Genomic DNA, 8,897 nt, shown 5'->3' on the forward strand with positions numbered 1-8,897 from the left:
CATATAATACTACTGGGTTTGGTGGTGATGAATTTCTTTAGCTTTTTCTTATCTGTGAAGCTCTTTATCTGACCTTCAATTCTAAATGATAGCTTTGCTGGGTAGAGTAATCTTGGTTGTAGGTTCTTGCTATTCATCACTTTGAATATTTCTTGCCACTCCCTTCTGGCCTGCATAGTTTCTGTTGAGAAATCAGCTGACAGTCGTATGGGTACTCCCTTGTAGGTAACTGTTTTTCTTTCTCTTGCTGCTTTTAGGATTCTCTCCTTGTCTTTTGCTCTTGGCATTTTAATTATGATGTGTCTTGGTGTGGTCTTCTTTGGATTCCTTTTGTTTGGTGTTCTCTGTGCATCCTGGACTTGTAAGTCTATTTCTTTCACCAGGTAGGGGAAGTTTTCTGTCATTGTTTTTTCAAATAGGTTTTCAATATCTTGCTCTCTCTCTTCTTCTGGCACCCCTATACTTCAGCTGTTGGTATGCCTGAAGTTGTCCCAATTGAAAAAGACAACAGCGCAGCACTGTCACTTAAGGTAAAGATTGACCTTGTCAGTGAAGATACTGGCCTAGGATGTAACTACCCACCATAACTGCTTTTAGTTAAAGTTTCATTTCAGACCATCCTTTGTGGTTACTTTAGGTCTCTGAGTTTGCAAGACCGCCAAGCAGGCCTCCCCTGAGCTTGTCAGGTCAGCATGTGACCCCTTTCATTCACACATTTTTAGTTATATTTAGGTTTTCGATTTCTTCTTGAGTGAATTTTGGTAAGTTATATGTTTACAGAAAATGGTATATTTTTTTTTTTTACATTTTTTGGCACCATGTTGTTTACAGAATTTCCTTATTTTTTATCCTCTTTTAATTGTAGTAATATTTTCTTTTAAATTACTATTATTGATTTTTAACTTTTCTTTTTTAATTGAGCAATTTGCTAGAGATTTGTCCATTTTCTTATTCTCGTTCAATAAATAACTTGGCCAAGCCTCTCATTTGTTCTATTTCTTTCATGATGTTCCTTTACTACTTCATTCCTTTTACTTTCTTTGTTTCTTTCATATTCTTTTTCTAAACTTTTGAGTTGACATCTAGCTCACTGGTATTTAATCATCTATACTAATAAAAGAGTAATATGCTAATTAGACTGAGAGGCCTTCCGGAGACCTTCCAGATGTCCTTCCGGACAAAGCCGGGGACTTGGCCAGCCTGCAAACCACCCCCAAACGACCCTCAGCCCCTCGCCCAGGCCAGCCATACCCCCCAGCGGGAACTCTCACCCAAGTGGGGGCATGGCCAGCCTGCAAATAACTCTCAGCCCCTCAACCAGGCAGGCCATGCACCCGAGTGGGGACTCCCCACCCTGATCAGGGTGTTACCAGCCTGCAAACCCTTAGCAGCACTTCACCCAGGCTGGTCCTGCCCCCCAAGAGGACCTCCACCCTTATCCAGGACTCCCTACAGGGCAGACCAGCTGGCCCCCACCTGTGCACCAGACCTCTATCTATACTAATAAAGGGTAATATGCTAATTAGACCGGGACCTTCTGGGAAACCTTCCAGACTTCCTTCCGGACAAAGCCATGGTGGTGGAGCCGAGGCAGAGGTGGTTAGGGGTGATCAGGCCAGGAGGGGAGGGCAGTTGGGAGTGAGCAGGCTGGCAAGGGCAAGGGGGGCAGTTGAGGGCGAGCAGGCAGGCTGGGGGGCAGTTGGGGGCGAGCGGGCTGGCAGGGGGGCAGTTGGGTGAGCAGGCAGGTGGGGGGGGAAGTTGGGGGAAAACAGGCCTGCAGGGGTGCAGTGGGGGTGAGCAGGCAGGCAGGCAGAGTGGTTAGGGGTGACCAGGCAGGCAGGCAGGTGAGCGGTTAGAGGCCAGTGGTCCTGGATTGTGAGAGGGATGTCCAACTGCCAGTTTAGGCCTGATCCCACAGAGATCGACTGTAGGATCAGGCCTAAACCAGCAGTCAGACATCCCCTGAGGGGGCCCAGATTGGAAAGGGGGCACAAGGAAGGCGCTGGGCTCCGTCACACTCTGCAGGGAGGAACGGGCCTGGCCGTGGTGAGGAGGAAGGGAAACCCTGACCTCAGAAGGCAGCTCCCTAAGTAGCTGGTGCCCACAGAGCGAGGGCCCTGCCGGGAGGACCGAGCCTGACCTGCCCTCTGCCCTGCCCTGGCCACCTTCTGGGGGAAGGGAATGGACCACCTGCAATGGGCGCTGCTCCACCGCAGGGCTGGCCTCGGAGGCGCCAGAACGGACTCCTCACCTCTTCAGGGCCCACACCAGCTCTGGGCTTCCAGTGGCGATGTGGTGCATAACCACCAGCAGATGCTCCCTTGCCTGTGGACTTCTGGCCAGGGCAGGACTTCCGGGTAGAGAGCAGCGCTCTGTGAGGGGTGGGCTGGCGCCCTCTGCTGGCGGGAGGGTGGCAGTGCTGGAAAAGGCTCAGGAGCCTCAGTGTGTCTCCTCTCAGAACACTGGTCCCCTGACTTGGTGGTGAGTGCAGGGATATGTCTCACTTCGTACAGGAGATCCCTACGGGTTATTGCCAAGAGGCCTCTTCAGGACCTGCCACCGAAGGAACCCTGGTCGTTAGCAGGGCGTGAACCTTTTCACACGTGGGATCGTTTACCTGGATGCCCATCTACCCATAGAAAAATATGTCGAGTTATTCCTGCTTGTGTTCACAGCAGTTATGGGGCATTTCATACTCAGCTTGCTGCTCTGAGACTGGTTTCCCCTCAACCCTGGGCCTCTGTCTCCTGCGTGTGGCCTGTGATACCTCTCCTGGGGTGTGTTCTACAGTGTCCCCCAACCCATGCCTAGGGAAATAGTGACCGTGACCTTATTTGGGATAGGGCCTTGGCAGATGTAATCAAGTTCAGAGGAGGGCTTGGATTGGGTGGGCGTTACCTGCAATGACAGGTGTTCTTCTAAGAGGGAATTTGGACTCACTCACAGGCCATGTGACTGGGACTCAGTGGTGGGTGGGGGGATGGGTCTCCAAGCCATGGACCAAAGATAGCTGGCTGCCACCAGCAGCTGGGGTGGACCTAGACTGACTCTCTTGCAGCCCCAGAAGGAGCCCCCGCTGCCCGCACCTTGATTTCTGGGGATGAGTATTTTACAGGTTGAGGTGGGAGCCCTGGAGGCTGGACGAGCTTCAGTGTGGAGAGCTCTGGTCACTGCCCACCTGCCTGGACCACAGTCTCTTAAGCTCCTGGAGAGAAGCGCCAGAGGGGAAGAGACTCCCAGCCAATGCCCCCCGTCTAGGGGTTTGGAGCAGGGGGAGGGGGTGCTTGTTGCACTGGCCTGCCCCTGCATCCCTGGGTACCTCCCACCGGTGCCGACTGGTGGGCCATGGCTGACTTCTGCCCAGGGGCCTGGGGACCAGTGTGAAGGGCTGTGGAAGGGAGAGGCAAGAGCACACACACTGCCCTTGGTGAGGATGGCAAGGCCGGTGCAACACAGGGTCAGGGAGAAAAGCCAGATGGCACGAGGCAGCCCCTAACTTCACCAGCAAGAAAACAGACCCAGAGAGGGAAATGGCTTTCCACAAACTCATCCACTCAGGGCAGGTCACACCTGGAAGCCTGAGCACAGCCCACTGTTTCCTTCTGTTCCTCATTTCCCGTCCAGTCGAGGGGGAAGCGGAGCTGACTGGGCGGACTGTACTCTGTCCTCAGTCCACCAGCTCAGGTGCCTGGTGAGGGCTTCATCTTAGGCCACAAGGAAGAGAAATGAGTGCAGACCAGCCCCACTCAAAGCCCTTGCAGCCACCTAGACCCTTCTCTTGATCTGGGAAATGGGGTGGTGGGAGGGAACGAGTGAGGCAGGCCAGGGGAACTCAAGGCTGAGGCTATGCAGGGAATGCCCACCCACCACTTTTCCCTTCAGGCTGTCCCCGTTGAGCAGCGTGCCAGCTGGGCTTCTCTTTGGCGACACAACTGGGGGTGGGCAGAGCCCATGGAGGCCCAGTTCTGACCCTGCTCTGGTGACGGCCACCTTCTGCCAGCACCTCCCAGCCTGGAGAAGCCAAGTGCAGGTGTTACAGAAGACCGGAGAAGAACCAAGCAACGCTTAGAGAGATGGAGTTACATTTATTATTACGTGCGGGCCCAGAGAAAAATGTCTCTAGAATTCTGGGAGAAGTCACACAGGAAGTTTCCTGTATTTATACCTTTTCACCCTCTTTGTCTCCCAAATATGGGGTTTTCTGGTCCCCTTTGCATGTTCTTAAAGAGCCCCTATGTGCTGGGTCTTTGAGACCTCAACCAAAGGCTTGGCCTGGTGCCAGCACTGATAACTTTGTCGGGGAAGGTTTAATGGCCTCTCTGGAATGGGAGTAGTCTTATTTTCCTTATTATTTAACCAAGCAAGTATTTACAGAAGCCAAATAGCAGAGTTAAAAAAATTTCAAACATTTTGTTTTATAAGACGGATACTTCATTCCCCATTGGTTTTATGTACATGAGTCAAATCATTGACTCTTTTGTGTCATTGTTGGGGAGGGAGTTATATTGACCCCTCAGGATTATAAGCTTCATAGAATTCTCTGCCAAATAAAGTCAGTGGGCCTGTTTATAAGATAAGGCCCCTGAATGAGGGCCAGGAATAATCTCTAGAGCAGTGGTTCTCAACCTGTGGGTTGAGACCCCTTTAGCAGTTCAACGACCCTATCACAGGGTTCGCCTAAGACCATCCTGCATATCAGATATTTACATTACAATTCATAACAGTAGCAACATTACAGTTATGAAGTAGCAACGAAAATAATTTTATGGTTGGGTAACAACAGGAGGAACTGTATTTAAAGGGCCAAATGTTGAGAACCATTGCTCTAGAGGGTCCAAAGAGTCCTGGACTCTCTATTTTGCCTGGCTCTCTTAAGCTGGCTGTGTTAAAGATACTTCTTCGGGATCCTGTTGACCTTGATTGCCATGGGGGTGGTCCTTTTCAGGTAGGAGTCAGTCCTTGGGTGGCAAATTTCTTTATCTAAACAGAGTCACCAGGTTGGAAGGAATGGACCAGATCAGAAGTTGATACAGGCAGAGCATCTTGGACATGCTTCTGGACTGCTTTCTGGGGGGACTGTAAAGCCTGTAAGAAGTCGAGTAAAGACTGGTTATGGATTTCAGCTTTTTTAGATTGGGTAGGTCAGGGTCTGGAAGAGTCACTAGAATCTGTAGAGGCCTCACTGGTTTTAGGGCAGCCTCCCGGGCCGCTTTGTCTGTGGCACGGTTCCCTCTTGCTTCTGTGGAGTCCCCTTACCTTGTAAATAGCATTATGTACATCAGCCGTTGCAAATGCGTACCTGCTATCAGTATAAATTGTTACTGAGTTTTCTTTGCCCACTGGAGACCCTGAAACTGGGTGACTCGAGCGTTTGACATCCAGCGCTCCAGTGTGTTCTGGAGTAAAGCCTCGACTGCATGTGGGCCATTAGTTCCTGCCCTATGATTAACTTATTTGCTTTTTTGATAAGCATAGCTGTGGCTGCTACTGCCCGGAGGTAAGTAGGTCGCCCAAATGTAAAGGGGTCAAGTCTTTTGGACAAATAGGTTACTGGCCTTTTCTAGGGGCTGAGACTTTGGGTGAGTACCACTTTGGCTATGCCCCTTGTCTTACATACCCATAATGAAGTATAACATTGGCACTGCGGCCACTTATGACAGCTAAATCTTTTGCTACTAAACATGACACATGGTAGAGCTATACAAACATCTTAGGGAGGTGACCTTCTTTTTTTGACCTTCTCACACAAAGCAAAACTGTCCTTGTCTCTCTGGAGTCACATCCATGAAGATAAAGGCATTATCTAAGCCTATTATACAGTTTTCTGCAGGCTACTATCAGGGCTGTGTATGGTGGCCAGTTCCTTCTTTTTCTAGCCTCAAACACAGTCTGTCCAATTTCCCTAAAATGTATTCTGAGTTGCCAAAACCGGTTTTGCTCAGTGGATAAAGCATTGGCCTGTGGACTGAAAGGTCTGGGGTTCGATTCCGGTCAAGGGCATGTACCTGAGTTGCGGGCACATCCCCAGTAGGAGATGTGCAGGAGGCAGCTGATTGATGTTTTTTTCTCATCGATGTTTCTATCTCTCTATCTCTCTCCCTTCCTCTCTGTAAGAAATCAATAAAATATATTTAAAAAAAAAATGTATTCTGAGTTGTTTTGCTATACACAGGCAGCTTAACCACTGTACACCTGGGCTTGGACCTCTGTCTAGCAAACTGCAGTTTATAAGTTCAATATGCAGCCTCCGGTCATCCTAACTCAATGAGGTTTCGGCCAGTCTCTGAGTCAGACTCCTCCTCTCTTGGAGAATCTCTAAGTCCTGAAGGCTCCCCAGTCCAGGGAGAGTGTTTTTCCTTTGCCCTTTGACTTTAAGCTGACAGTCCAAAATAGCCAGAGTTGCAGTTAGAAACAACTTTGCATATTGCAAAACACTCCTGTGGCAGTGACTTGGGTATTAGGCCAATTGTCTTCTTACCAGTCCCCTTTGTGGCAGAGCAGTGAACAGGCCTCTCCCAAGGTAGTGCACTGTAGGGGATATCAGCCCCTCTTCTTCCAGCAGCAACAGATACTGAACCCTTTCAGTACATTTGCAAATGGGGAGCTTTCATTAGCTCTATATGCTGCTTTCACAGATCCTGAGCTCACTGCTCTATACCTGAGGCTGCAGGAAAGATAGTAGCAGTCACTGGCTTCTGGTTTAACTGCTGTAGCCAGCAAGCCAAAGGCCTAAGTCTTGTATTGCTTGTTGAAAAACACTCATTACTCACTGGGCGGCAACAGGGCAGCTAGAGTGTCAGGTAAATGTCTGCTGTCCCCCACTTTTCTAGCTGCTGTTGCTTCTTCCAGGGCTGCAGCAGGCAGCTCAAGAATCCAGCCCCCACCCCCGCTTCTTTCACCTGGCTCTCTGGGGCTGAGTCTGCCTAGCAACCAGTTTTAAATCACCAGGGCAGCTGCAGACTTCAGCTCCATTTCTCCTCCACTTGGCTCCTGGGAATTTAGTGTTGTTGTTTTTTAAAATGTATTAGAATTCTTTATTCTTAGAAATTTCAATCCTTTAATGCTTTCCAAAAGTGAATAGTCAGTATTTTAATTTTTTAATTTTTATTTTTATTAAAATCTTTAAATTCTTTATTAGTTAAGGAATTAAAAGTGTGTCATCATCCTAGTCAACATTTTTAGATTCATATTTATGAATTTCAAGTATATTGTATTGGTCTAATTTAGTATTGGAAGGGTTAAAAAGAATAAACTGGGGCAGAGAAAGATTAATTGTGCTTGCAGAAAACTTGCGACCGTGAATCTAGTGAAGTTCTGATAAGACACCTAGTAGGCTACGGACCAGACCTCTACACCAGCAGAGTGGTCTGCAGCCAGTAAAAATCAACAAGAACCTATATCTCCCTGCTTCATAATTAACAGCCAACACCTCCCCTTGTCCCCCAGCTCAGGGCCTGTTGCTTGTCTCCCTTTCCTATTGTGAGTCAGAGGAAGACAATTCCTACAGAGGGGAGAAATAGAAACAGCGGGAGTTTTGGGGATAACCACAGACTACCACTGTAGTAGTCCTCCCTCCTGGAGGCTGGGGTCCAACCTGTGGAGAAAAATGACTCTTAGTCAGCCTAGAAAGATAGCAGATGAGGATAAGGGGGTGTAGGGAGATTTCCTGCAGACTGAAAACCTGGAGGGCCTCCTGAAAGAAAAGGTCTTTAATCCAGTTACAGATGTCAGAATCAGGATGAGGGAGGAATGGAAAGACCAGGCTATGTCCTCTATGAGGAGCCTAATAAGTAACTGAAAACAGCAAGGCAAACAAAACACACAACCATGAAGACAACAGACTGCACAAGACACACAACCAAGGTTAATGGGGTCCATAGACAGTTAATAATATCTTCAGCCGTAGTTCTGCCTCAGGTGGCTCATCTTGGACTATGATGTCACAGGCAGGGACAGAGCCCGGAAATCTCTCTGCCCTGCCGAGCTGTAAGCCCTGCCCTTGGAAGTCTCTGTCCACCAAAAGAGATAAGAAAAGCCATAAATAACAAGTTTTTGTTTTTTGAGTTTACTACTTGTTGCAAATAGTTAACTGGAAGAGACTTCTCTCTTGCTTTTCTTACAAGCAATCTCAGAACCAAACAATCTTGGAACCTAGCTGGCCTTTGTTTTAGCCTTTAAATCTACCCCAGAACTTCAAAAATTTAAATTTAATACAGCAAATTCACAACTCAGGGAAGAATAACCACTAGACAAATTTTTATTAGCTAAGTGGGCTGATTCAAACCATGATAGTGAGCAAACGTCTCTGAGAAAAATAACTCAGCAGCACTGCTTAAGACTTTTGCAGATTATCACGGGTTCAGCCTTAAATAAATCAAACGTTTAGCCAGACGAATCAACAGAAATGTAGAATTAATCAAAGTAGCTTTCGCTTTCACACAGGCTTTTACACTTATATTTATACACCAGGCAATCCGAGTTTTTTACTTTACCAGATCTTTACTCAGAGTTTAAACAGTCCACCTGATCCCTCATTAATTGCCTAAGGAAGCTGTATGGCTTCCAGGGAGGTGATCAAACTTCCCCTTCCACTCACTTGGAGTGGGCCTGACTGATAGGGGCCCCTACCTTACCGATTCTGTCGACAGGTCCAGAGGTGTCTGTCCACTCTCTCCAGATGCCGGCCAGGTCCTGGGCTGAGGTGCGGGAGTGCTCAGAGTCGCCTGGTTTAATTCTGCTAAGATCAGCAGTGTGTGTGCCTCTAGGAGGCCTGTCTCACACCCCTGGGTCCTCAACCTGGTCCAATCAGCGGATGCCAAAAGGTCAAGCATGGGTTGGTTTTCTTGGTCAGGGAACCAATAATGTTACAGAAGACCGTAGAAGAACCCAGCAACGCT

Source organism: Myotis yumanensis, unplaced genomic scaffold (genome assembly GCF_028538775.1).
Source record: "Myotis yumanensis isolate MYYU_CA2020_CCGP unplaced genomic scaffold, mMyoYum1.0.hap1 SCAF_11, whole genome shotgun sequence".
Lineage (NCBI taxonomy): Eukaryota > Metazoa > Chordata > Mammalia > Chiroptera > Vespertilionidae > Myotis > Myotis yumanensis.